Raw genomic sequence first — 27,396 nt, 5'->3', positions numbered from 1 at the left:
TAATTTATAGTCATTTGATGGTCCTTCAAAGTTCAAATGAAAAGTTGTGACTGTTGACAGATTTTCTCGAAACTACTCCCTGGTAATCGATTACAATCTTGGTGTAATCGATTACACAGTTATTTTTCTTGAACAATTATGACTCTTAATTTAAAATTTGAATTTCCAACGTTTAGAGTATCTGGTAATCGATTACAAGATTTGTGTAATCGATTACATATTTTAAAAATTCTTTTAAAATCAACTGAAGGCAATCTGTAACAGTTTTAAACCTCTGATAATCGATTACAATGATTTGGTAATCGATTACATGTTTTAAAAACCTTTGAAAAATACTTAAAATGTTTTTCAGAAAGCTTTTGTACCACTGGTAATCGATTACAGCCTATGGTAATCGATTACCAGAGAGAAATCTTTAAAATAAAGTTTTGAAAGAAAATCCTCTTGGCCAAACCTTTGTGCTTTCAAATCTAACTTGTAAATCTAACTTGTAGATGTAACTTGTATTTCTTGAATTGCTTGAAGGTCAGTTGAATTATCCATGAAGAACACTTGATTGTTGGCATCATCAAAATCTCTTGTAGTCTTGCTTCTACAATCTCTCCCTTTTTGACGATGGCAACTCCTGAAATCAAGATAGTATATACAAGACTCCCATACTCCCCCTTTCTTTTGGAAATTATGCCTGATTTTATAAGAGTGAAAAAAAACTTAATGAAATTGATTTCTTGATTTCTAACCCTGTTCTCTCCCCCTTTGGCAACATCAAAAAGCCAAAAGGACGTGTGCAAAATCATCCAGAAACAACACAATTCAATCAGATGCAGAGACAAATCATAGAAAGATCATAAAAAGCATTCAAACACAATGTTTTAAAAGCAAACAAGAGCAGCGTCAAGCACAAAAAAAAAAACAAAGTACTGAGTTAGAATAGCCAAAAGACAAGGCTAAAAAATAACTACTGAGACTAAAGGAATAAAGTATAAAGGGAAATCTAGGAGTTTGTCGAAGGATCAAAGCATCGTCTGATGAAACTCATGTCATCCTCAAGACTAGCAATTCGGGTGTCCATGGTGTCGAGGCGATCAGTCACAAAGGCTCAAAAATCTCGGAGCTCGGTCTATTTTAAACTCAATGAATTTAAACTCACACAATAAGACAAATTGACCTAATGAGGTTAGTTTTACAAACTAATTCCCAAACTAAGTCTGTTTTAAAACATATTACCACGGGGGTCTCTTTTTTACGTAGAACCCAGCCATGCATGAAGTATATCGACACTAGAGCTGGTGATTTAGGGGCAATGTTTTTCGCCAGTTTGACTGGCGAATTACTTGTAATGGAGCGTAGGTGTAGAGGAGCAGGCTTGCAGAGCAGCGCGCAGAGGTGCAGATGCTTTTTCAAAGGCACATGCTTTTCAGGTGTCACCATTGGTAGTGGCGAAACATCTTTTGAGAAGGTATCGCCATTCGTGGTGGCGAAATAACATTGTTTCCCTTATAAAACCAGTCTTCCATTGGAATGGATGTTCACCTCTCTACTTCACTTGCGATATTATAATCTTGTGAGTGTTTCGCTTGTGCTGGTGGCGAAAAGCTTTGTTCCCTCGTGGTGCTTCCTCCTGGTACGTGGTTTTTTAGCTAGTACCTGTTAGGAATTTTATAATTCCTAATTAATTAAAATGGGCTACATATTATATTATAACATTTATATTAGTTATTTACATTTAAATGGATTTAATATAAAGTGAGTCCATTAGACTACCAACAGATAATTGATATGGGCTTAATGAGGGGAAACCAGTTTGGCCCATTAGGGGATAATGGGAACCCTAATAGGTTTAAAACATAAGGCATGGTTATGGTCCCCAAGAGACCAAATCAACAAACAGTTTCTCCTCTCCCCATCTGAAGAGAAAACGAAGGTCCCATAAGGAAGAAGGTGATTTGGTTGAGGAAGGTCATTAAACCAATTGTTTGTGACCACTGTCAGATTTGTTGCGTGTTAATCAAGCTCTATGGATCCAGGTATTCCTTAAAACCTCTTGATAATCTGACGTAATGTGTTTTGGTGCTCATTTGGTATTGTATATGGTTTATTGAAAATTCCCAACAAGTGGTATCAGAGCCACCATTACTGTTAGATTATTGGGATTTAAAGCTCTATTTGATATGTATTATATCTGGATCATTTTAATTATATGAACCCTAATTTTATTTTGGGGAGAAACTATTTTGATCAATAAAATTGTAAAACCCCTAAATTTATGTGTTATGACCATAAAGTTTTTCTCCTCTTTTAGAATTAATAAAAGGCCTCTGCATTTTATTTATGGGGTTATACAATATTTTTTTTGTGTCGCATTAGCTGACATATTATTCTATTTGGGATAAAGGTTCTACATATCTAGTGTTGGCATTTAGTACGTGGCACAATGTCATAAATATATATTTTTGTTTATATGAATCAGTAATAAGACAATGGTCTTTTGTCTTATATGAATATTTTTTTTTTGGGCCAACTGTTTTTTTTTTCATGAAACGGTGATAAGCTGATAATTTATGTTATTCATGTGGTTAGTATAAATTTGTGATGGTACCGTGGTATATTTGTTTCGGGTGCGTAATTAGTTTACCATGATGTTGTTTTTTAAACATGTACTGCTATCACAATTGGGTGCAAATTTAACCATTACGAATCCTTTTCATTTATTTGCATGTCCTCTAATTTTAATTAAATTGATTGAACCATTATGTTGCCAAAGTAGCCTCTATTGTGTAAATTAATTTAATTAAATTGCATGGACGTTAGTATGGAATTATTTATGCGAATTGTGTTCGGCCCAAAGGAAGACACAATTTGGCCAAATAATAACATACCTGCGATGATAAATATGTGACCATTGTTAAGTTTTTTTTTCATGAGAATAATAGTCGGTCCAAAGAAAGACTATTATTTGTCAGAACTAATTGTCAATCTTTGATCATTGCGTTGAGAGTACCAATTACAAATTAATTTCTCTATCCAAAGACTAGAATTAATGTTGTGCTAGGTATCTTGTGATGGATCTGTTATGGGAAATATTTGCATGTCTTGTTATATATACTTTATATGACTTGCTTGATTATCTATGAACATGTTATTTTTGTTCTCTGGTTAGTTAATATTACCAGTGTTGCAAATGCTACCCAAGTGAATTCTATCCCAATGTTGAATGGGACAAATTTTAAGGTCTGGAAGGAAGCCGTAGAAATTATTCTTGAATGTAAGGATTTGAACTTGGCAATGAGGACGGAACGACCCATTTCCACTCTGAAAACCTCTAATGAGGTAAAAAAAAATTGAGAAGTGGGATCGGTCAAACCGAATGTGCCTTATGATCATGAAGCGCTCTATTCCAGAGGCGTTTCGAGGCTCTATTTCTGAGGGTCAAAGTGCAAAGAAATTCCTTGAGGAAATTGAGCAATACTTTGCAAAAAATGAAAAGGCGGAGACGAGTAACCTTTTGGCTAAACTCATCTCCATGAAGTATAAAGGCAAAGGGAACATAAGGGAGTACATTATGGAGATGTCCAATCTCGCATCAAAACTCAAGTCACTTAAGTTAGAGCTTGGTGAAGACCTGCTCGTGCACTTGGTTTTAATCTCGCTTCCTGCACACTTTGGGCAATTCAAAGTGAGCTATAACACTCAGAAGGACAAATGGTCCCTCAATGAGCTTATATCTCATTGTGTGCAAGAGGAGGAGAGACTGTAAAGAGATAGGACTAAAAGTGCTCACTTGACTTCGACCTCTCAGAATAAGAGAAGGAAGAAGACTAAGGGTGCTGCAGAAGGGACTTCTCAGCAAAAGAAACAGAATAAAGATGAGGAATTTACCTGTTACTTTTGCAAGAAGTCGGGACACATGAAGAAAGAGTGTCTCAAGTATGCCGCATGGCGTGTGAAGAAATTCAAATTTCTTACTCTAGTTTGTTCAGAATTTAATTTGACTTTTGTATCTAAAGATACTTGGAGGGTAGATTCTAGTGCTACTACTCACATAAGTATGACTATGCAGGGTTGCCTGTGGAGCCGACCCCCAAGTGATGATGAAAGATTCATCTTTGTGGGTGATGGCAAGAAGGTTGTAGTGGAACCTATTGGAACTTTTAGATTACATTTAAAAACTGGATTTTATTTGGATTTGTTTGAGACTTTTGTTGTACCGTCTTTTAGATGGAATTTGATTTCTATTTCTAGTTTGGACAAATTTGGATTTTCTTGTTCATTTGAAAATAATATAGTTAGTCTCTACCAAAATTCAAATATGGTTGGTTCTGGTTCTTTAATTGATAATCTTTACATGTTCAGAATTTAATTTGACTTTTGTACCTAAAGATACTTGGTGGGTAGATTCTAGTGCTACTACTCACATAAGTATGACTATGCAGGGTTGCCTGTGGAGCCGACCACCAAGTGATGATGAAAGATTCATCTTTGTGGGTGATGGCAAGAAGGTTGCAGTGGAGCCTATTGGAACTTTTAGATTACATTTAAAAATTGAATTTTATTTGGATTTGTTTGAAACTTTTGTTGTACCGTCTTTTAGATGGAATTTGATTTCTATTTCTAGTTTGGACAAATTTGGATTTTCTTGTTCATTTGGAAATAATAAAGTTAGTCTCTACCAAAATTCAAATATGGTTGGTTCTGGTTCTTTAATTGATAATCTTTACATGTTTGATGTTGTTAGTTCCTATAATGAAATACTGCAAATAAGTTCACATTGTACAAAATGAAAAAATTGAATGAGAATTCAGCCACCTTATGGCATAAGCGTTTGGGCCATATCTCTAAACAAAGAATTCAGAGACTTGTGTTGGATGAAATTCTTGACCCTTTGTATTTATCAGACTTTGAGGTCTGTATTGAATGCATAAAGGGAAAACGAACAAACATAAGGAAATTAGGTGCCAAAAGAGCTAAAGACATCTTAAAACTAGTGCATACAGACATTTGTGGTCATTTTCCTCCAACTTCTTGGAAAGGTCAAACATTAAACATTTGCACATTTGGGGTTGTCCAGCTGAGGTATGGCCTTATAGGCCATATGAAAGAAAGTTGGACTCAAGAATAATTAGCTGTTATTTTGTTGGCTATGCTAAACGCTCTCAAGGCTATAAATTTTACAATCCCACCTTAAGATCTTTTTTCGAAATGGGAAATGCGATATTTCTTGAGGAAGTTGAGTTTGGGAAGGAAGAGAACATAAAGAATGTTGTCTTTGAGGAAGAACCTATTATTTACAGTAATCAAGTTCTCATACCTATTACTATTCAAGACACGACTCCAGTAATAGAAGACAATGTTCAAACTATTGACATTGTTCCAGAACAAGACAACAACGAGGTTCTCCCTCAAATACCTTTAGAGCAACCTCAACAACCTCAAGAAGTGTCATTAAGGAGATCCATTAGAGAAAGGAGTAATGAAATCTCAAATGATTATATTATATTTCTCCAAGAACATAAGGATGGTGTTGGTTTAACAGAGGATGATCCAATCAACTTCTGTCAAGCTATGCACAGTTCTAACTCTCAAAATTAGGTTGATGCCATGAAGGATGAGATGAAGTTTATGAATGACAATGAATTTTGAAATCTATTCGAATTGCCTGAAGGTGTGAAACCTATTGGTTGTAAATGGATATTTAAAATCAAGAAGGATCCAAAGGGTAATATCGAGAGATATAAGGCTCGTTTAGTTGCTAAAGGCTTTTCTCATAAGGAAGACATTGACTATAAAGAAACATTTTCTCTAGTATCTTTAAAGGATTCTTTTGGTTAAATTGTGTAATTTTAAGAAAATTTATGTAATTTTAAGACCTCCCATTTATTGTATTAAATTGTCTTATATTTTTGGTTAAATTGATTGAAACAACATGTTGCCAAAGTAACCTTTGTTGCATAAATTTATTTGATTGAATTTACATGGATGTTGCATGAAATTATTCATGTGAATTGTGCTTGGTCCAAAGAAAGACACAATTTGACAGAATAATTACATGCTTGCAATGGTAAACATGTGGTGATTATAAATAGTGTAATTTTCCATGTGAATAATGAAATGTTCATAGACAATCATTATTTGACCGGAATAATCATCATATAAGTTTTCCATGTGAGCAATGAAGTGTCCAAAGACAACCTTTGTTTGACAGGACTTATCACCAATGTTTGATCGATGCATTGAGAGTACCGCTTGCAGTTAGTCTTTTTCAATCCAAAGATTGAGGATTAATGGTGCACTAGGTATCTTGTTTGGGTCTTGAAATTTACCATAAAGATTATTTATGCATTGCATGTTTGTTGTTCTCTTCTTTAATTGTTGTTGTTGTTGTTACTACTATGGTTTAAATTACGCATATTATGTGAATCCCAAATCTTCATGTGTAAAATTTAGAGTTTGAAATTATTTTGTGGGAATCCTAGGGTGTGATATATGAGTAATCTTGGCATGTAACACTAGAAGTAGTAAAGCGCATTATGCGTTAATTAAAGAGAACAAGAAACTATGTGTTTTCATATCGAAAGTCTAGAAGTTTAAATATCATTGGGTATTCTGACTTTGATTATTTCAGAATGTTTTAATAGCAATCACTTCACATAAGGATTCACATTTGACCATGTTGGTGGAGTTAATATTTTGCTATGAGACATTATACTAGAATTTATGATTGCTAAATTATTGTAACTGGCTTGCTTGTTGTCGCCAACATTAAGTAGCCATCGGGTGTTTATTAAAACAATATCTTAGCAGTCTTATTAAGGATTCAACCAAATAAAAGTTTGTTGACATAAGATATTTGGTTGTTAAATAAAGAATCCAGAAAATATAAATTTGTATAGAACATATAGGAACTCATTCCATGCTAGTTGATCCACTTACTAAAGGTATGACACTAAAGGTTTTTTTTCACGAGCACACTACTCATATGGGTATAATTCCTGACAGTGCCTTAGTTTAGTAGGAGTCTTACTTATGTTCTATATCTTATGGTTTACAAACATATATGTTATTTGGATTTTCTGCAAAAATAAAGTTGAAGTTTATTATTTCATTATAAGTTTGTTTGTGTGCAATATTTGTATTGCATTTTGGATTGATCTCTATAAAGAATAAAGTTTGGACTAGTTGGAAATAGACATGATTAAGATCACATTATATGTAATTTCCATGTCGCTTATCCATATTTGATATATGTCATCGAGTATGAGTAATAGTGTTGATCATTGTGGCTTAGTCAAGCTAAATTATGATGAAAACTGCAATGGTTTCCTGTTGCTATATGAGATAGACCAGATTGTATAAAAGGAGTCTAAAAGTAAATAACATACGGTTGCGCGCCTAAAGAATTTTGTGATATAAATGTCTAAGGTTAATATGAAGCCCAAGTGGGAGATTGTTAGGAATTTTATAATTCCTAATTAATTAAAATGGGCTACGTATTATATTATAATATTTATATTAGTTATTTACATTTAAATGAGTTCAATATAAAGTGATCTATTTAAGTGAACCCATTAGACTGCCAACAGATAATTGATATGGGCTTAATAAGCGAAAACCAGTTTGGCCCATTAGGGGATAATGGGAACCCTAATAGGTTTAAAACATAAGGCATGGCTATGGTCCCCAAGATACCAAATCAACAAACAGTTTCTCCTCTCCCCATCTGAAGAGAAAACGAAGGTCCCATAAGGAAGAAGGTGATTTGGTTGAGGAAGGTCATTAAACCAATTGTTCGTGACCACTGTCAGATTCCGCTGCGTGTTAATCAAGTTCTATGGACCCAGGTATTCCTTAAAACCTCTTGATAATCTGACGTAATGTGTTTTGGTGCTCATTTGGTATTGTATATGGTTTATTGAAAATTCCCAACAAGTGGTATCAGAGCCACCATTACTGTTAGATTATTGGGATTTAAAGCTCTATTTGATATGTATTATATCTGGATCATTTTAATTATATGAACCCTAATTTTATTTTGGGGAGAAACTATTTTGATCATTTGGTATTGTATATGATTTATTGAAAATTCCCAACAGTACCTTGAAATATTATTGTTAATATTATTTGGTTTAGGTATTATTTGTGTTATATATATAATACGTTTGTTTGGTAATATTTTTTGTTTAGGTTTTTTAAGTTTGTATACTATTATTTGTGATATATATATGTTACGTTAGTTTTAATTGGTATGTTAATATTATTTAGTTTAAGTTTTTTAAGTTTGTATGTTATTATTTGTGTTATATATATAGTACGTTGGTTTTAGTTTGTTTGTTAATATTATTTGATTTAGATTTTCTAAATTTGTATGCTATTATCTGGGTTATATATATGGTACGTTAGTTTTAGTTGGTATGTTATTATTATTTGGTTTAGATTTTATAAGTTTGTATGTTATTATTTGTGTTATATATATGGTACATTAGTTTTAGTTGGTATGTTAATATTATTTGGTTTAGGTATTCTAAGTTATTATTTAAATATATGATACGTTATTAATTTTGTATATATATTGTTTAAATTTTTATTTGCATATTAATTTTTCTTTGTATTTTAATTTATTTATATAATATATTTTATTTAATTTAATTTTTGTTAATTGAAAAATATATTCTGTTATTTATTTAAATTTCTTTGTATGTATTTTATATTATTTGTAAAATATATTTAAATTTTGTTATTTGTATAATATATTTTATTATTTAAATATATATATATATATATATATTTTATTATTTATTTAAATTTGTGTTTGCATGTATTTTAATTTATTTGTAGAATATATTTAAATTTTATTATTAGTATAATATAGTTTGTTATTCAAATATATATATTTTGTTATTTATTCAAATTTTATATATTTTATATATATATTTAATTAAGTTTTTTTAAATGTACTTAATTTTTTTTATGTACAAATAATGTATAAATTTTTTTGCCAATTTATTGTATTATATTTTATTTTGCAGTATCAATGGCATCTTCCTCGTCATGCTCATCAAATATACAAATTAAGTCTGACCAATTGATGGTGACATTTTATGGATGCAAGATAAGCATGTTTCAGAACATATTTGAAATGGGAAAGAAGACAGAAAATTACACATTAGACGAGTTATCCCCACGTATCAAGATCAAGAAGAAATACCAGAGGAAATTTCTCTACTTCGATAACCTGGTTTTCACTGGATTATGAAGATGGGATACTTAAACATAAATGCAGTATTAATTAGTGCCTTGATTGAAAGATGGAGACCCGAAACACATACTTTTCACATGAGATGCGGAGAGTGTACTGTTACTCTTCAAGATGTATATGTTTTATTAGGTTTCCGTGTGGATGGGTCACCATTAATTGGTCCAACAAATCTTGATTGGACTGATTTATGTGAAGAATTGTTAGGAGTCAGACCACAAGGTGAACTTCAAGGTAGTACAATTAAATTAAGTTGGTTGACTCACCATTTTCCACAATTAAATAACCATGACATAATCTACAACAAGTAGAAAGGTTTACCCGTGCATGAATCCTTAGATTCATAGGAGGTGTCCTATTTGTTGACAAAAGTAATAGCAAAGTTTCCCTAAGGTACCTGCAATTTTTACGTGACTTTAGAGAATGCAGCACATATGCATGGGGACCTGCCATACTTGCTTACTTATATAGAGAGATATGCAACGCCACCGATTATAAAACTAAATCAATTGAAGATATTTGCATCTTAATACAAATGTGAGCATGGGAACGATGCACAAGTTTGGCTCCAAAGAGGACTCCTCCCCTAATAGAAAATAAATCACTCGGAGACAGGTTAGTCGTTTAAAAAATTAGATTTCATTTCAAAATAATTAATAATGTAATGTATCAACAATGATGATTTGATAATTTTTTTTAGGTGACTGCGACGTGGAAATCAACATATCGACAATGATGATTTGACAGTTTTTCGTCGCAAATTAGATATTATGAAATGACATGAGGTAAGAACATGTTAATGTATTAGTTAAATAATAAATATGTTATATTTCACTGAAAATAAACAATTGTGTTGTTATATGCAGTTTCTGTGGGAGCCTTACACAGCGAATGTTATGTCAGTGTTGCCTCCAATTTGTTTGGTTGAAAGTGTAGCGTGGTGCGTGGTGGTGTCACTAATTTATTTCCAAATTATTGAGTGGCACCAACACGATAGAGTATTGAGACAATTTGGAATGCAACAACCAATTCCAAGTGTCTTTCGCAATCCTTGAATATTCTTGGCATAACACTGAAAGACAAACATGATGAAAATTGGAGGCAAGTGTTCGCCCCAATGATCAGTCAATGGAACAATCGAGTTGATTTTAGGATCGACGTTTATCCTCGACAAGAGGGGTCTATTGAGCTTTAACTCCGACTACATGGTCTGGTATAGGCAAAAAATGAAGATGTTTGTTGACCCTAACTATCAAATACAGCTACAGTGTTTTTTTTTTTTTTTTTGAATATTTAACTTCAAATTATTTTTTAAATCATCAACATTAATTTGCTCACCCTAATAATTGCAGACTGAAGTTGCAGAGACATTACAATACATGGTGTCTCCAAAAGGGAGGAATACATGGACAGTTGATGATCTCGTGCCATATATGGATAAAATAACCATTTTATCCGAAGAACAAGAGAGAATCACTGAGCCTGTGTCACATGGTCCAGCAACAACATCAATTTGCGGCACAAGAGTTTCATATTCTCCCGTCAAGTGTTGAAACTCAAGGCATAGGTAGATGAAGGGGGGCTATTGAAGTGAACCTTATTTCTACCCACAGATTAAAAAGCGTGGTCATGGAATGTATTACACACCACCAACATTTTCTGAGTATCTGACACTGATGTATCAGTATCCTTTTGAAGGTTATCAAACTAATACTTCTGCAAGCGAACATTCTTTGGGTGGTGTTGTGGAAACACATCCTAATTTTTCATGTCCTACTATGATCCCTTCACAGTAACATGATGCCCCAATTCCAACACCTAATGTTCCATTAGGTACTCAATGGAATGTACCCGGAGCAATACCTAATATGGATGACTTATTAGGTGTTGATTTACATCACCAATTTTCTGCTGAGGCTGACCAAGTTGAAGCAGTGAGAAATCGGGGTAGAAAAAATCCTAATAGAGCAGCACAAAGAACAACTATGTGACACATCCTAACGTCATCACAGACATCATAACAAATGTTTTTCATGTCTCTGAAGAACACAAACCAAAATAACTAATGTTACTAACGATTTCATTGAAGAACACAAATTAAATACATTCAAGAGAACTTCAAGTAATACAAGTTACTTGTCTCAGATATCTGAGGTCACTTGTCTAACATACATAAATCAATTAAATGAACAACTCTCACGTTCAAATTGCATTGGACATCGACGTCTGTTGTGTCATTCTGCTCCACATCTACTACATTTTTGTCGGTGATCAAGATGGTTTGAGCCAATCCATCTCATTCCTTAAACTTGTTGATTTTGGTTGATCTTTCGCACGAATTGTAGTTGAATCAAGAATAAGTGTCCATGCGTCATCAAAATGAGGAATTGCCGCTTTATTCCCAAGAGGTCATCATTATGCGGAGTAAGCTTTCAAGATGTGCTCATTTGTGTAAACAACATCTACATATTGCAAGTAATTCAGGCTCACGTAACCACAAGCAGTGATAATGTGTGAACATAGATAGTGAAGTGCAGAATACTTTCCGCATTGACAATAATGGTCATTTAAGTTAACTGTCCACTTTTGTCCGCCACGTTGTGTCATAAGGATTGAAGGTCTCCTCTACTTCAAACTTTGTTGAGTGGATATCATAGACACAGATGATATGCGAACAAGCTTGTTCTTGATTTTTTCGAAGTTTTTTAACAACCTTAGAACAATATACGTGTCCTTCATTTAATTGTCTTTGGGCTTGTCGACCACGATCAACAAAGTACTTTCGACATGTCACTTTAGTAGGATTCTCAGATTCTGATTTTGTCGGTCGATTCTAAAACATATAGAAAGAGCACAAGTGGGACATGTCAATTTATTGGATCTGCTCTTGTATCATGGCATAGTAAGAAACAAAATAGTGTTGTTTTATCTACTGCTGAAGCAGAATATATTTCTGCTGGCATTTGTTGTGCCCAAATTTTATGGATGAAGCAACAACTATTAGGTGAAACAAAATAGTGTTTTACCATGGACCTAAGAGAAGATCCATCAATAAAAATTTCTATGATTCAAGAAAGGATAAACTCTGAATTTGCCTATAAGGTTTCGTACAAAAAAACATGGATAGCGAAACAAAAAACGATTGCAATTGAATATGGCAATTGGGAAGAGTCATATGCGAAACTTTCGTCGTGGCTAAAGCACATGCAAAATCATTCTCCTCGATCCTATTTCCAAATACTGCATAACGATTTTGTTGTTGGGAATAGGGTGAGTCACGAACACCGTCAGTTTCATAGAGTATTTTGGACTTTCGGTCAATGTAAAAAGGCTTTTAATTATTGTAAGTCAATCATACAAGTTGACGACACACATTTATACGGGAAATACCGTGGGACCCTGTTAATGACCACATCACAAGATGGAAATAATTGTGTTCTTCTTCTAGCATTCGCCGTGATCATGATTTTTGGCACACTTGCGTGAACACGTCACAGATAAAAATGGTATTTGTTTCATATCTGATCATCACGCGAGTATAAAGTCTGATGTTGCTAACGAAACACTTGGCTGGCAACCTCCCCACGGTTATCATGTTTACTGCGTCCGACACATAGCAAGCAATTTCAATCGTAAATTCAACAATGTCAAACAAAAAGAAATGTTGAAGAAATTGGGTAAGATTTAATTTATAATATGAAGTTAATTTAAGTTTCGTATATACTTAAAATTGATGTTACTAACTAATTTTATACAGGCTACACTCCTTGCAAGCATATATTTGATCAAAATTTGGAAAAATTTCGTCAATTGAGTTCATCCATAGCAACATGGATATATCGCATTTCAAAGGAAAAATGGACTATGGCTTATGACAAAGAAGGACGTAGATATGGTTAAATGACAACCAACCTGTTTAAATGTGTAAATAAGATATTGAAGGATTATCGCAACATATCAATAACAACATTGGTGAAATCAACATATAGTAGGTGTCAAAAGTACTTTGTTGATCGTGGTCGACAAGCCCAAAGACAATTAAAGGAAAGACAAGTATATTGTTCTAAGGTTGCTAAAGAACTTTGGAAAAATCAAGAACAAACTTGTTCGCAGATCGTCCGCGTCTATGATATTCACTCGACAAGGTTTGAAGTAAAGGAAACCTTCAATCCTATAACTCAACGTGACGGACAAAAGTAGAAAGTTAACTTGAATGATCATTATTGTCAATGCAGAAAATATTCTACATTTTACTATCCATGTTCATACATTATTGTTGTTTGTGATTACGTGAGCATGAACTACGTGCAATATGTAGATGTTTACACAAATGAGCACATCTTAAAAGCTTACTCCGCATAATGGTGGCCTCTTGGGAATGAAGTGACAATTCCTCCTTCTGATGACGCATGAACACTTATTCCTGATCCAACTACAATTCGCACGAAAGATCGGCCAAAATCAATAAGTTTAAGGAATGAGATTGATTAGCTCAAACCATCTGAGCACCGACAAAAATATAATAGATGTGAAGCAGAAGAGCACAACCGGCGTCAATGTCCAATGAAATCTGAACGTGGAAGTTATTCATTTAATTGATTTATGAATGTTAGACAAGTGACCTCAGATATATAAGACAAGTAACTTGTATTGCTTGAAGCTCTCTTAAATGTAGTTAGTTTGTGTTCTTCAATGAAATCGTTAGTAACATTAGTTATTTTGGTTTGTGTCCTTCAATTTGTTTTTAACATTATTTATTATTATATTTTGATGCGCAACATAAATTGTATCTATTAGTAAGCTTTCATAAAATAAATGATAGATTAAGTCTCAAATTAAAATGACAAACATACAACAACATATTTAAACAGACACGAAAATTATTCGTTATGATGTCCGTGATGACGTGAGGATGTCACATGGTCGTTCCCATCTTCGTGCTGCTCTATCAGGATTTCTTCTGCCCCGATGTCTCTCTGCTTCAACTTGGTCAGCCTCAACAGAAAATTGGTGACGTAAATCAACACCTAATAAGTCATTCATATCATATATTGCTAAGGGTACATTCCATTGAGTACCTAATGGAGCACTAGGTGTTGGAATTGGAATATCATGTTGTTGTGAAGGAGTCATAGTAGGCCATGAAAAATTAGGATGTGTTTCCGCAACACCACCAAACGAATGTTCGCTTGCAGAAGTATTAGTTTGATGACCTTCAAAAGGATACTGATACATTTGTGTCAGATACTGAGAAAATGTTGATGGTGTATAATACATTCCATGGCCACGCTTTTTAATCTGTGGGTAGAAATATGATTTCACTTCAACAGCCTCCCTTCATCTACCTATGCCTTGAGTTTCAACACTTGACGGGAGAATATGAAACTCTTGTGCCGCAAATTGATGCTTTGTTGCTAGACCATGTGACACAAGGTCAGTGATTCTCTCTTGCTCTTCGGATAAAATGATTATTTTATCCACATACGGCACATGATCATCAACTGTCCATTTATTCTTCCCTTGTGGAGACACCATGTACTGTAATGTCTCTGCAACTTCAGCCTGTAATTATTAGGGTGAGCAAATTAATGACGATGATTTAAAAAATAATTTGAAGTTAAATATTTAAAAACAAAAAAAAAATATCACTATAGTTGTGTTTGCATTTTTAGGATCAACAAACATCTTCGTTTTTCGCCTATACCAGACCATGTAGTCGGAGTTAAAGCTCAATAGGCCTTCTTGTCGAGGATAAACGTCGACCCTAAAATCAGTTCGATTGTTCCATTGACTGATTATTGAGGCAAACAATTACCCCCTTTCAGTGTTATGTCATGAATATTCAAAGGTTGCAAAGGACATGCTAGAATTAGTTGTTGCATTTCAAATTGTCTCAATACTCTATCGGATTGGTGTCACTCAATAATTTGAAAACAAATTAGTGATACCACCGAACACCACGCTACACTTCCAACTAAACAAATTGGAGGCAACATTGACATAACATTTGTTTTGTAAAGCTCCCACAGAAACTGCATATAACAATTCAGTTGTTTATTTTCAGTGAAATATGACATATTATTTATTATTTAACCAATACATTAACATGTTATTACCTCATGTCGTTTCATAATATCTAATTTGCGACGAAAAATTATCAAATCATCATTATGTTGATTTCCACGTCGTAGACACCTGAAAAAATTATCAAATCATCATTGTCAATACATTACATTATTAATTAATTTGAAATGAAATCTAATTTTTTAAATGACTAACCTGTGTCCGAGTGGTTTATTCTCTATTAAGGGGAGAGTCCTCTTTGGAGCCAAACTTGTACATCCTTCTCATATCTACATTTGTATTAAAATGCACATATCTCCAATTGATTTAGTTTTATAATCAATGACGCTGCACATCTCTCTATATAAATAAGCAAGTACAACAGGTCCACATGCATACGTGTTGCACTCTCTAAAGTCACGTAAAAAAAAAATTACAGGTACCTTAGAGAAACTTTGCTACTGCTTTTGTCAACAAATAAGACACCTCCTATGAATCTCAGGATGCATACATGGGTAAACCTTTCTACTTGTTGTAGGTTACCGCCATGGTTATTTAATTGTGGAAAATGATAAGTAAACCAACTTAATTTAATCGTAATACCTTGAAGTTCATCTTCTTGTGGTCTGAGTCCTAACAATTCTTCACATAAATCAGTTCAATCAAGGTTTGTTAGACCAATTAATGGTGACTCATCCACACAAATACCTAATAAAATAGAGACATCTTGAAGAGTAATAGTACACTCCGCATCTCTTGTGAAAAGTATATGTTTCGGGCCTCCATCTTTCAATCAAGGCACTAATTAATGCCGCATTTATTTTTAAGTATCTCATCTTCATAATCCATCCAGTAAAAACCAGATTGCCGAAGTAGAGAAATAATTTCCTCTGGTATTTCTTCTTAACCTTAATACGTGGGGACAGCTCGTCTAATGTGTAATTTTCTGTCTTCTTCCTCATTTCAAATATGTTCTGAAACATGTTTATCTTACATCCACAAAACGTCACCATCAATTAGATCAGACTTAATTTATATATTTGATCAACATGACAAGAAAGATATCATTGATACTACAAAATAAAATATAATACAATAAGTTGACAAAAAAATTTATACATTATTTGTACATAAAAAAAATTAAGTACGTTTAGAAAAACTTAATTAAATATATATACCAAATATATAAAATTTGAATAAATAACAAAATATATATATTTGAATTTATATATTTGAATAACAAAATATATTATACAAATAATAAAATTTAAATATATTCTACAAATAAATTAAAATACATGCAAACACAAATTTAAATAAATAACAAAATATATATTTGAATAACAAAATATATTATACAAATAACAAAACTTAAATATATTTTACAAATAATTTAAAATACATACAAAGATAAATTCAAATAAATAATCAAATATATTTTTCAATTAACAAAAATTAAATTAAATTAAATATATTATACAAATAAATTAAAATGCAAAGAAAAATTAATATACAAAGAAAAATTTAAACAATATATATACAAAATTAATAACATACCATATATTTGAATAATAACATAAAATACCTAAACCGAATAATATTAACATACCGACTAAAACTAACGTACCATATATATAACACAAATAATAACATATAAATTTAGAAAATCTAAACCAAATAATAATAACATACCAACTAAAACTAACGTACCATATATATAACACAAATAATAGCATACAAATTTAGAAAACATAAACCAAATAATATTAACAAATCAACTAAAACTAACGTACCATATATATAACACAAATAATAACATACAAACTTAAAAAACTTAAACTAAATAATATTAACATATCAATTAAAACTAATGTAACATATATATATATATCTATATATATATATATATATATATATATATATATATATATATATATATATATATATATATATCATAAATAATAGTATAAAAACTTAAAAAACCTAAACCAAAAAATATTATCATACAAACGTACTATATATATAACACAAATAATACCTAAACCAAATAATATTAACACCAATATTTTAAGGTACCAGCTAAAAAACCACGTAGCAGGAGGAAGCACCACGAGGGAACAAAGCTTTTCTCCACCAGCACAAGCGAAACACTTACAAGATTATAATATCGCAAGTGAAGTAGAGAGGTGAACATGCATTCCAATGGAAGACTAGTTTTATAAGGGAAACAACCTTATTTCGCCACCACGAATGGTGATACCTTCTCAAAAGGTGTTTCGCCACTACCAATGGCGACACCTGAAAAGTCTGTGCCTCTGAAAAAGCGTCTGCACCTTTGCGCGCTGCTCTGCAAGCCTCCCCTTCTGCACCTATGTCCCACTGCAAGTAATTCGCCAATCAAACTGACGAAAAGCATTGCCCCTAAGTCGCCAGCTCCAGTGGCAAAAACCACTGGCTATTTTGCGAGTGGCAGTTGCAGAAAAGCCACGTGTCCGTCCTAGGGTGGTATCGCCAGCTCTAGTGGTGATATACTTCATGCATGACTGGGTTCTACGTAAAAAAGAAACTCCCTTGGTAATATGTTTTAAAACGGACCTAGTTTGAGAATTAGTTTGTAAAACTAACCCCATTAGGTCAATTTGCCTTATTGTGTGAGTTTAAATTGGTTGTGTTTTTTATCAACTGTGTTATTGTGCTTGATTACTATTAAATACTTGTTAGTATGATTGATTGATAAAGTTTGATGATGTTTTTAGACATAGACTTAGGAAATTTTAAAAGAAAAGGCTCATAGAGTGATCTGGCAATCGATTACCAACCTGTGTAATCGATTACAGTAAAACATCAGCCTTGTAATTGATTACAATAGCTTGTAATCGATTACCAGTGGACTGACTCAATGTGTAATCGATTACAATCTCCTGTAATCGATCACAGACTGACCCTCTCTTTAAAAACAACGCGAACCAACAGCACTATGCAGCCACGCCTTTCCTCGTCGCGCCTCTACTTCCCCAAACTTTCAAACACCATATCTCACTCGTTTCTTCACCAAATCGACTCACACAACTTCCAATCTTCTTCTTTTTCGATTCTCTATTTGATTCCACCGATCAAAATTTTCAAAAACACAACAGAATGGTCGAATCGTCCAAGAAACGAAAGGGATCTTCCTCCTCCGCTGCGGCAACTAGAACACCATGTCCCGGAGCCACCGAAGCATCCCCGACACCAATTCTACCCTCCTTGTCATCTTTAACACTGTTCTCATCAGATGAACAGCGTGTCCGGTACTCCTCTCTCTTTTCATCTCGACAAATTCTTGATCCTAAATATCTCGACCTAGAATTTTTTAATGAAGAAACATTTGATTGCTATAAGTGTTTTAAAACTCTGGTCTGATTGAATTTATGTCTTTAAAATTACCTTACTATCCTGAGCTTGTCTGAGTCTTTTACTCAAATTTGAAAATTCAGGATAGTACATTAGTTTCTGAGGTGCATGGCATTCCTATGGTTATTGATTAGTCTGTTTTCTTTTCATTAACACATCTACCCAGTCAAGGTGCACCTTTTGAGGGCACCATTGTTGACGACTGGAAGTTTGATTTCTCAAGTCATGATGTCTGTCGTATGGTCTGCAATGATCAGGCGGATATGATCGACAAATTGCTTGACGGATCATTGATGTTTGACTGTCGCATCATGCACTACATAATTGTTCGCATTTTGCTTCCAAGGTCATCCAACTTAGCTCAGGCCTCTGAGGAGGATTTAATCATTATGTGGACTTTTCTCACCGGTCGTCAGATCGACTGGGCCAATCTAGTTCGTCATCGCATGCATAAGGCATTGTGATCCAGTGCATCTCTGCGGCTCTGCCTTATCCTCAGCTTGTCACTTTGTTTCTTCGCCATTTTCAAATTCCCTTGGATAATGAGCCCTTTGTACAAGTCAAACGTTCTTTTGCCATTGGTGTCGGTGCGGTCACCTCCATCAGCTACCGTAAGGACATGGACGAATAGTGGGTAAAGATAGATGCACAACAACAAGCCCCGGATGAACGCACTCTTTCTCCTCCACCATAGCGGGTTGATACGGCATCTCTCCTGCAAGAAGTCCTCACCGAGCTCCGAGATTTTTGAGCCTTTGTGACTGATCACCTCGACACCATGGACACCTAAATCACTGGTCTTGAGGATGACATGAGTTTCATCAGACAATGCTTTGATCCTCCGATAGACTCCTAGATTTCCCTTTATGCTTTATTTCCTTAGTTTCAGTAGTTATTTTTCAGCCTTGCCTTTTGGCTATTCTAACTCAGTACTTTGGTTTTTTTTATGCTTGACTCTGCTCTTGTTTGCTTTTAAAACATTGTGTTTGAATGCTTTTTATTATTTTCCTATAATTTGTCTATGCATCTGATTGAATTGTGTTGTTTCTGGATGATTTTGCACACGTCCTTTTGGCTTTTTGATGTTGCCAAAGGGGGAGAGAACAGGGTTAGAAATCAAGAAATCAATTTTATTAAGTTTTTTTCATACTTATAAAATCAAGCATAATTTCCAAAAGAAAAGGAGAGTATGGGATGAGTGAACATTCTATCAAACTTGTATATACTATCTTGATTTCAGAGTTGTCATCATCAAAAAAGGAGAGATTGTAGAAGCAAGACTCCAAGAGATTTTGATGATGCCAACAGTCAAGTGTTCTTCATGGATAATTCAAGACCTTCAAGCAATCCAAGAAATACAAGTTAGATTTGAAAGCACAAAGGTTTGGCTAAGAGGATTTTCTTTCAAAACTTTTTATTTTAAAGATTTCACTCTGGTAATCGATTACCATAGACTGTAATCGATTACCAGTGGTACAAAAGCTTTCTGAAAAACATTTTAAGTATTTTTCAAAGATTTTTAAAACATGTAATCGATTACCAAATCATTATAATCAATTACCAGAGGTTTAAAACAGTTACAAATTGCCTTCAGTTGATTTTAAAAGAATTTTTAAAATATGTAATCGATTACACAAATTTTGTAATCGATTACCAAATACTCTAAACGTTGGAAATTCAAATTTTAAATTAAGAGTCACAATTGTTCAAGTAAAATAACTGTGTAATCGATTACCAGTGAGTAGTTTCGAGAAAATCTGTCAACAGTCACAACTTTTCATTTTAACTTTGAAGGGTCATCAAATGGCTATAAATTAATGACTTGGGCACAAATTTTAATAGGAGAGTTTTTCACTGAGTTCAAAGTTTTTATCCTCTCAAATACAAATCATCTTATCTTCAAAATTTCCTTGGTCAAACACTTGTGAGGTTCAATAAGAAATTGAGTGCTCCATTGTAAACATCTATCTCTTTCACGAGAGATCATTTTCTTCTTCCTCTCTTTCTAATCAAAGGGCTAAGAGACTGTGAGTCTTTTGTTGTAAAGCATCTGAACACAAAGGGTTGTCCTTGTGTGTTTCAGAAATTGTAAAGGATTTGCGAGATAGTGAAACTCCCAAGAGGATTTCTTGAGGACTGGACGTAGGCAATGGACTTTGTCGAACCAATATAAAACTGTGTTTGCATTTTCTCTTTCCTCAAACTCTTTTATTTTTTTGTTGCTTATTATTTCTATTTAGTAAGTTTAATTCGAATTATTATTTAAAAATTTATTTTAAAAGAAATGTTGGGACTTGGGTTAAAATCTGTATAGAAATTTTAATTGGGAAATAGTTTGTAAAATCTAAATTCAACCTCTCCCCCTTCTTAAGATTTCTGAGGTCACTTATTCAACAAGTGGTATCAGAGCTTCATTCTTGTACAAAGTTTAAAAGCTTCAAGAATTATGGTCTCATCAAACTACTTGTTCCCCGAAGACAATTCAATTAATAAGTCTCTCATTTTTAATGGAGTGGATTACCACTATTAGAAAACCCGCATGCAAATCTTTATAGAGACTATAGATTTAAACATTTGGAAAGCCATTGAAATATGGCATTATGTTCCCACCATGGTGACTGGAAATACAACAATAGAAAAGCCTAGGGAAAATTGGAGTGAAGAAGAAAGAAGACAAGTACAATATAACTTAAAAGTCAAAAACATAATTACATCTGCCTTAGGAATGGATGAATATTTTAGGGTATCAAATTGTAAAAATGCAAAATATATGTGGAATACCCTACAAGTAACACATGAGGGCACAACAGATGTAAAAAGATCTAGCATAAATACATTAATTCATGAATATAAACTGTTTAGAATGAATACAAATGAAAGTATACAAGACATGCAAAAGAGGTTTACTCATATAATAAATCACCTTGCATCTTTAGGAAAAACTTTTCCAAATGAAGATCTCATAAATAAAGTATTGAGATGTTTAAGCAGGGAATGACAACCTAAGATAACAGCCATTACTGAATCACGAGATTTAACTAACATGTCTCTTGCTACATTATTTGGAAAGTTACAAGAACATGAAATGGAACTGTTGAGATTAAATCAACACGAAGAAAATGATAAGAAGAATTATCTCTTTAAGAGAATGATATTACAATTGAAATTTCATGAACTCTTAATAGATTTGCAAGTGTTTGCCTAAGAGTTGTTGAGAGAGCATTTGACAATGAAGTTCTCTTGGAATATTTCTTCCTTGCTTTTTGAAATCAGACACATATATATAGGTCATTCGTGCCTTTTCAAAATGATTTAAAGAGATGTGTCTTTTCAAAAAGTCTTTTCTGAATTTTTTTTCACTGGTAATCGATTACAAGTTTCTGGTAATCAATTATACAGTTATATTTTAAAGGGTCATAACTTTTGAATTTGAATTTCAAAAGTTTCATTGCTGGTAATCGATTACAAACATCTAGTAATCAATTACATGTTCAAAATTCAAATTTAAAACCCTTTTTAACAATTATTTTTCAAACTTGTCTTCTGATAATCGATTACACTGCCTGGTAATCGATTACCAGAGTCTTGCATGTCTTGGAAACACTTTGTTTTGAGGCAAGACTTGATTTTAAAGAAATCTTGAACCAAGACTTTGTTTGTTGAAACAATCTTGTATTAATCTTGAAGCAATGTTTATCCTTTGAAGCAGCCTTATTTGATTCTTCTTTAACATCATCAAAATCATGTATACATATATTCACAATTGGCCCTCCCATTTGTCTCATCTTGTTGAGGTATTATCCCTTCTGTCCCTGCATCAGTTCGTGGCCAACCAGAACAAGTGCACTTTCGGCTTGCCATCCATTAACTATTCGAGGCATGTAATATCTACCCAGGGAGTGACGATGGATCCGGATAAGGTGAAGACAATGTTGGACTAGCCGATTCCAATAAATGCCAAGGAGGTTCGTGGTTTTCTTGGCCTAACTGGTTACTATCGTCGATTTATCAAAGACTATAGTAAGTTGGCCCAACCCTTTACTATGCTTACAAAAAAAAGGGTTTCATTTGGGGATAAGATCAAGAAAAGGCTTTTGAATGTCTCAACAATGTTTTTCCTCCTTTCTTGTTCTCACTCTTCTTGATTTCAATAAAGATTTTTTCATAGTGTGATGCTTCTGGTCGGGGAATTGGAGCGGTATTGATGGAGGACCGCCAACCTATTGCCTATTTCAACAAGGCCCTATCTGCAAGAACTTTGTCCAAATTTGTGTATGAGAAGGAGATCATGGCCTTGGCTTTGTCCATTCAACACTGGCAACACTACCTTTTGGGTAGAAGTTTCAAGGTATATACAGATCATAGGAGTTCGAAGCATCTCCTTCAACAACGTCTCACCACCACAGATCAGCAATGCTGGTTGGCAAAACTCATGGGGTTCCAATATGAGGTTGTCTACAAGCCTGGTACAGAGAATAAGGTTGTTGATGCCCTATCCCGTCAGCTTCCTTCCACTGAGTTCAACACCATCTCCATTAGTCCTTATTGGGTGGATTTCCCTGCTATCAAGAACGAAGTGCAAAATGACCTTGAGTTGGTCAAGTTGAGCTCCCAATTGCAATCTGATTCTGATTCTCTGCCACACTATACTCTGCACGATGGTTTCCTATTCTTCAAAGGCTGTTTGATGTTGCCTAACCTACTTTGATGGCCGAATTTCACGACACGGTTACAGGTGGCCATTCGGGATTCACGAAGACGTATAAGCGGTTGTCTTCCAGCTTCTTTTGGAAGAGAATGAAAGCTATTATAATGGAGTACATCCGCCAATGTGACGTTTATCAACATAACAAGTACCAGGTGTTGTCTCCAGCGGGGTTGCTGCAACCTATTCCGATCCTAGAAGTCGTATAGGATGATATCTCTCTAGATTTTATCACAAGCTTGCCACGTTCTTAGGGATATAACATAATTCTGGTGGTGGTCGACCACTTGTCCAAGTACGCACATTTTTATCCCTCAAGCACCCTTACACAGCGCATACAGTAGCAGAGGTATTCATCAATGAGGTCGCCAAGTTACACGATTTTCCCAAGTCTATTATCAGTGACCGTGAACCCTTGTTCCTTAGCAAATTTTGGAGCGAACTATTTCGCCTTCAAGGAACTGTGCTACGGATGAGTACTAATTACCATCCCCAAACCAACGACCAAACGGAGGTGGTAAATCGTTGCTTAGAAGCTTTCCTTTGCTGCTTCGCTTTTGAGCAACCTACCAAATGGCATCTATGGTTGTCTAGAGCAGAGTTTTGATACAATACTTCATCCCATTCTGCAACAGGTAAGTCCCCCTTTGAGATTGTCTACGGTCAGAATCTACCTTTTGTGCTTCGTTATCTGATTGGGGGAACCCAAGTTGATTCAGTCGCATCAGTGTTGATTGATCGCGACGAAGCCTTACGTCAATTGAAGTACCACCTGCACTGTGCTCAGTAAACGATGAAGTAAGGGATGCTCATTGTCGTCATGTCACTTATGAAGTTGGCGATTGGGTATATGTTAAGCTACGTCTGTATAGACAACAATCTGTGGCTCATAAGATTAATCCCAAGCTATCTCCAAGATATTTTGGGCCGTTTCAGGTGCTTTTCCATGTCAGTGAGGTGGCGTACATGTTGCAGTTACCAGACGCTGCTAGTATTCATCCAATCTTTCATGTTTCTCAACTCAAACGCTCTGCAAAGAGTGGTTCTTTTTTTACCATTTTGCCTCCCTAATTGGCAGTGGACACCTGGGAAATTCTATCGAAGAGTGGCTTATCCTCGGGAAATCTGAACCTGTGGAAGAAGCAACATGGGAGAAGGCAGCATCAATCAAGGACAGATTTTCCAATTTCTGCCTTGAGGACAAGGCAGCTGTTTTAGAGGGTTGTATTGATAGGAAATTAGCTTCTCAATGGGATAAGCCCTTTAAGGTATACTCTAGAAGGCCCAAACATAGTAAGGCCTGAGAGTTGTAGTGAGCACTGTGGGTTAGTGGGAGTTAGTAAGAGAAGGTGAGGAATATCTCTGTTATAATTGGGATTGTGGTTTTGGTTGTGGGGTATGATGGATTTGGAATAGAAAGTGGAGCTCAGAGAACCTTTCTCTGACTTGGGGGAGCATTGCTCTCATTTCATTCGTGCCTTTCTCTTTTCTAAATACTCATTCTGATATTTTTTTGTTTCCATTGATAACTAAAACATATCAGAAGCACAACAGTAAAGGTAATATAAACAGCTTCCACATAAGAATAATACTATAAAACAAATGAGAAGTTAAGAATAAAAATGCACTATGTAGCAGGCAATGACAACATTGTACCTCCAAAATGGATTGTGTTGAATAAAGATAAGGCCACCACACAGCTGCAAATGTTCCTAAAACCAACAACCCCAGTCTTGACACCTCAAGGATTGGATATTTATGTCTCAGGCATTGCCAAGAAGATGGCTGAAAAAAGCAGGTGCAAAATATGCACTCATCTGGAAAAATATTCATATAGCTACCATTCCCTGAAGGAGAGTAAAGCAAAAAATAAAAAAAAAAATGAGAGTGCATGTAATTATGACTTCAGATATAGTACATTATGTTCTTAGCTTATCAACTGGCACAACTACCTAATCCATTACTTTCATTTATTATTTCCTTGGCAACTATATGGTTCTATCAACTAAAGATCATATTCAACTACACAACCAAAAAATATTGTCACTTATTCACTCTAATCTACACAACATAATAGCAAAGTCATTAAATTGTCCCTGTAAAATATTTGGAAATTTCATTTGATTCAACTAGTGTGTATATAGGCCAATAAGTAAATTCAGGATAAAATTTAGGATATACAAATTAATAAATAAGTTACAAGAATCAACCAAGACAAGGGAAAAATAATGTACAAGATCCAACCAATTGACATCCCAATTTAACACCAACACCAACAATAATACAAGTAAATGAATGATGCACCTACCAGATAAAATTGTCTATAAGAGGGAAAACCTTGCTATAACAAATTTAACAATATAACCAAGTATGCAAAATTTGAATGATGTCTCCTCTTGGGTAAGGTTGAGTAATCATATATGTATGACTACATAGACCATGTAAAAATAGCTCGAAGTAATAAAACAAATGAAAAATAGACCTATGCAGTGATGAAGGAGACTAACCTGTTTATGATTTAGAGCTAGACAATAAAGAACAGAAGCCATAAAGATCATTCCCGGAGAGGATAGCAGCAACAGCGCCAATGGTAAAGCCCAAGCTGATGCAGTTGTACTGAAATAAAACAAAATGCAATATTCAAAATTAAGGCACTACCGAACCTGTGACTGAAAAATATGTAAAGAATCAAAGGCATTGAACAAAAACAACAAAATTTTCTAGTGAAACCTGAAAATGACCATGATCAATTAAGACCAAACAAGGGCTTAACAATAGCACAGCAGTATGCCATGCTAATTCACTTTTACGGCTCCTTGAAGATTGATTGTAATAAAGGATAATAAAGTACAGGGAAGCTGGAAAGAATATCAGGGAATCAGATGATAATACTGTCCACCTCATGAGTAGTTTTCTACAGAAGTAAGCAACAGTTTAAAATAATAATAACAAAGTTAAAATACTCACTACTCAGCAACTAAATTGGAAGTAAGAGAATTGTATCCATCAATAGGATTCTAAAATCTAAATGGATAAACTGTCGTTTTGGTCTCTAAAAATGTGCCCAATGGTAATTCACTTGTTGATTTAAATTACAGAGCGAGAGAACTTAAATTATTCAAACTTGTTTGGCATTATTCCTTACGCTACCTCTACCAAGGACTAACACAAATGAGTATGAATATGCCTTTCAAAAAAAGAAAAAACAAATGAGTATGAATAAGTACAAAACTTAGATGCAGTTCCTTAGATACTTATAGTGTTGTTCTCCGGATAGAATTTGTGTTTCACCTAGGTAACCTACGCTGACCTTTAACGCAAACCCTTATTATGCAGAATACTGAAGTGACCCTCCAATTCTGATAGGAAAATAGCACCAAAGGAACTAAATCATAAGCAAGTAATTAAAACAGAGTTGTAAACATGATTTAAATTGAGACCACATTGCAAGTGAGGTAGTACATTCCCAAATTCCAAAGACCTAAATACCATTTTACAGTATCTGTTAAATTAGGAATGAAAAAAATGAGAAAAAATGCCCATCCAAGATAGGACTCATGACCTCTGGAAGCGAAAAGAACGACGGAGTCCAGGTGGAAGATCTAAGAATGAGTGGCGGAGAGAGAATTACCTGCGGCGGAGATCGGGAAAGTTAGAAAGAGCAGCGTGCGTCTCTGTCGCAGCCTCACACTTCAGAGTTCACCCTTAATAAGTAAATAGTAAAAAAAGATTAATTAAATTTTGGAAGTTAAAATACGAGTAAATAAGGATATTGTCAAAATAAAATAATTAAGGATTTTTAGAAGTGGCAAAAAAATGAATCGGAGAGAATTTTCAATCAAAATTATAATTACAATTTTATCTCATTATTAATATTTTAGTACGTGTATTCGTGTAATGCATAAAATAAATATCTATTTTATAGTATAATTAAAATTAATAATAAATATTAGATTTTTCAAAAAATAATTATAGTTAAATTCAA

At 34.0% G+C, this 27,396-nt stretch overlaps 1 pseudogene; it reads right to left on the bottom strand.

The window, feature by feature from the left end:
* LOC114398544 overlaps positions 1-27,106 on the bottom strand; it is a 60,984-nt pseudogene extending 33,878 nt beyond the window's left edge.
* Between the last annotated feature and the right edge of the window lie 290 nt (positions 27,107-27,396).

This window comes from Glycine soja, chromosome 19, assembly GCF_004193775.1.
Source record: "Glycine soja cultivar W05 chromosome 19, ASM419377v2, whole genome shotgun sequence".
Classification (NCBI taxonomy): domain Eukaryota; kingdom Viridiplantae; phylum Streptophyta; class Magnoliopsida; order Fabales; family Fabaceae; genus Glycine; species Glycine soja.
The sequence above is the reverse complement of the archived record's forward strand: the minus strand, read 5'-3'. Positions and strand labels throughout refer to the sequence as shown.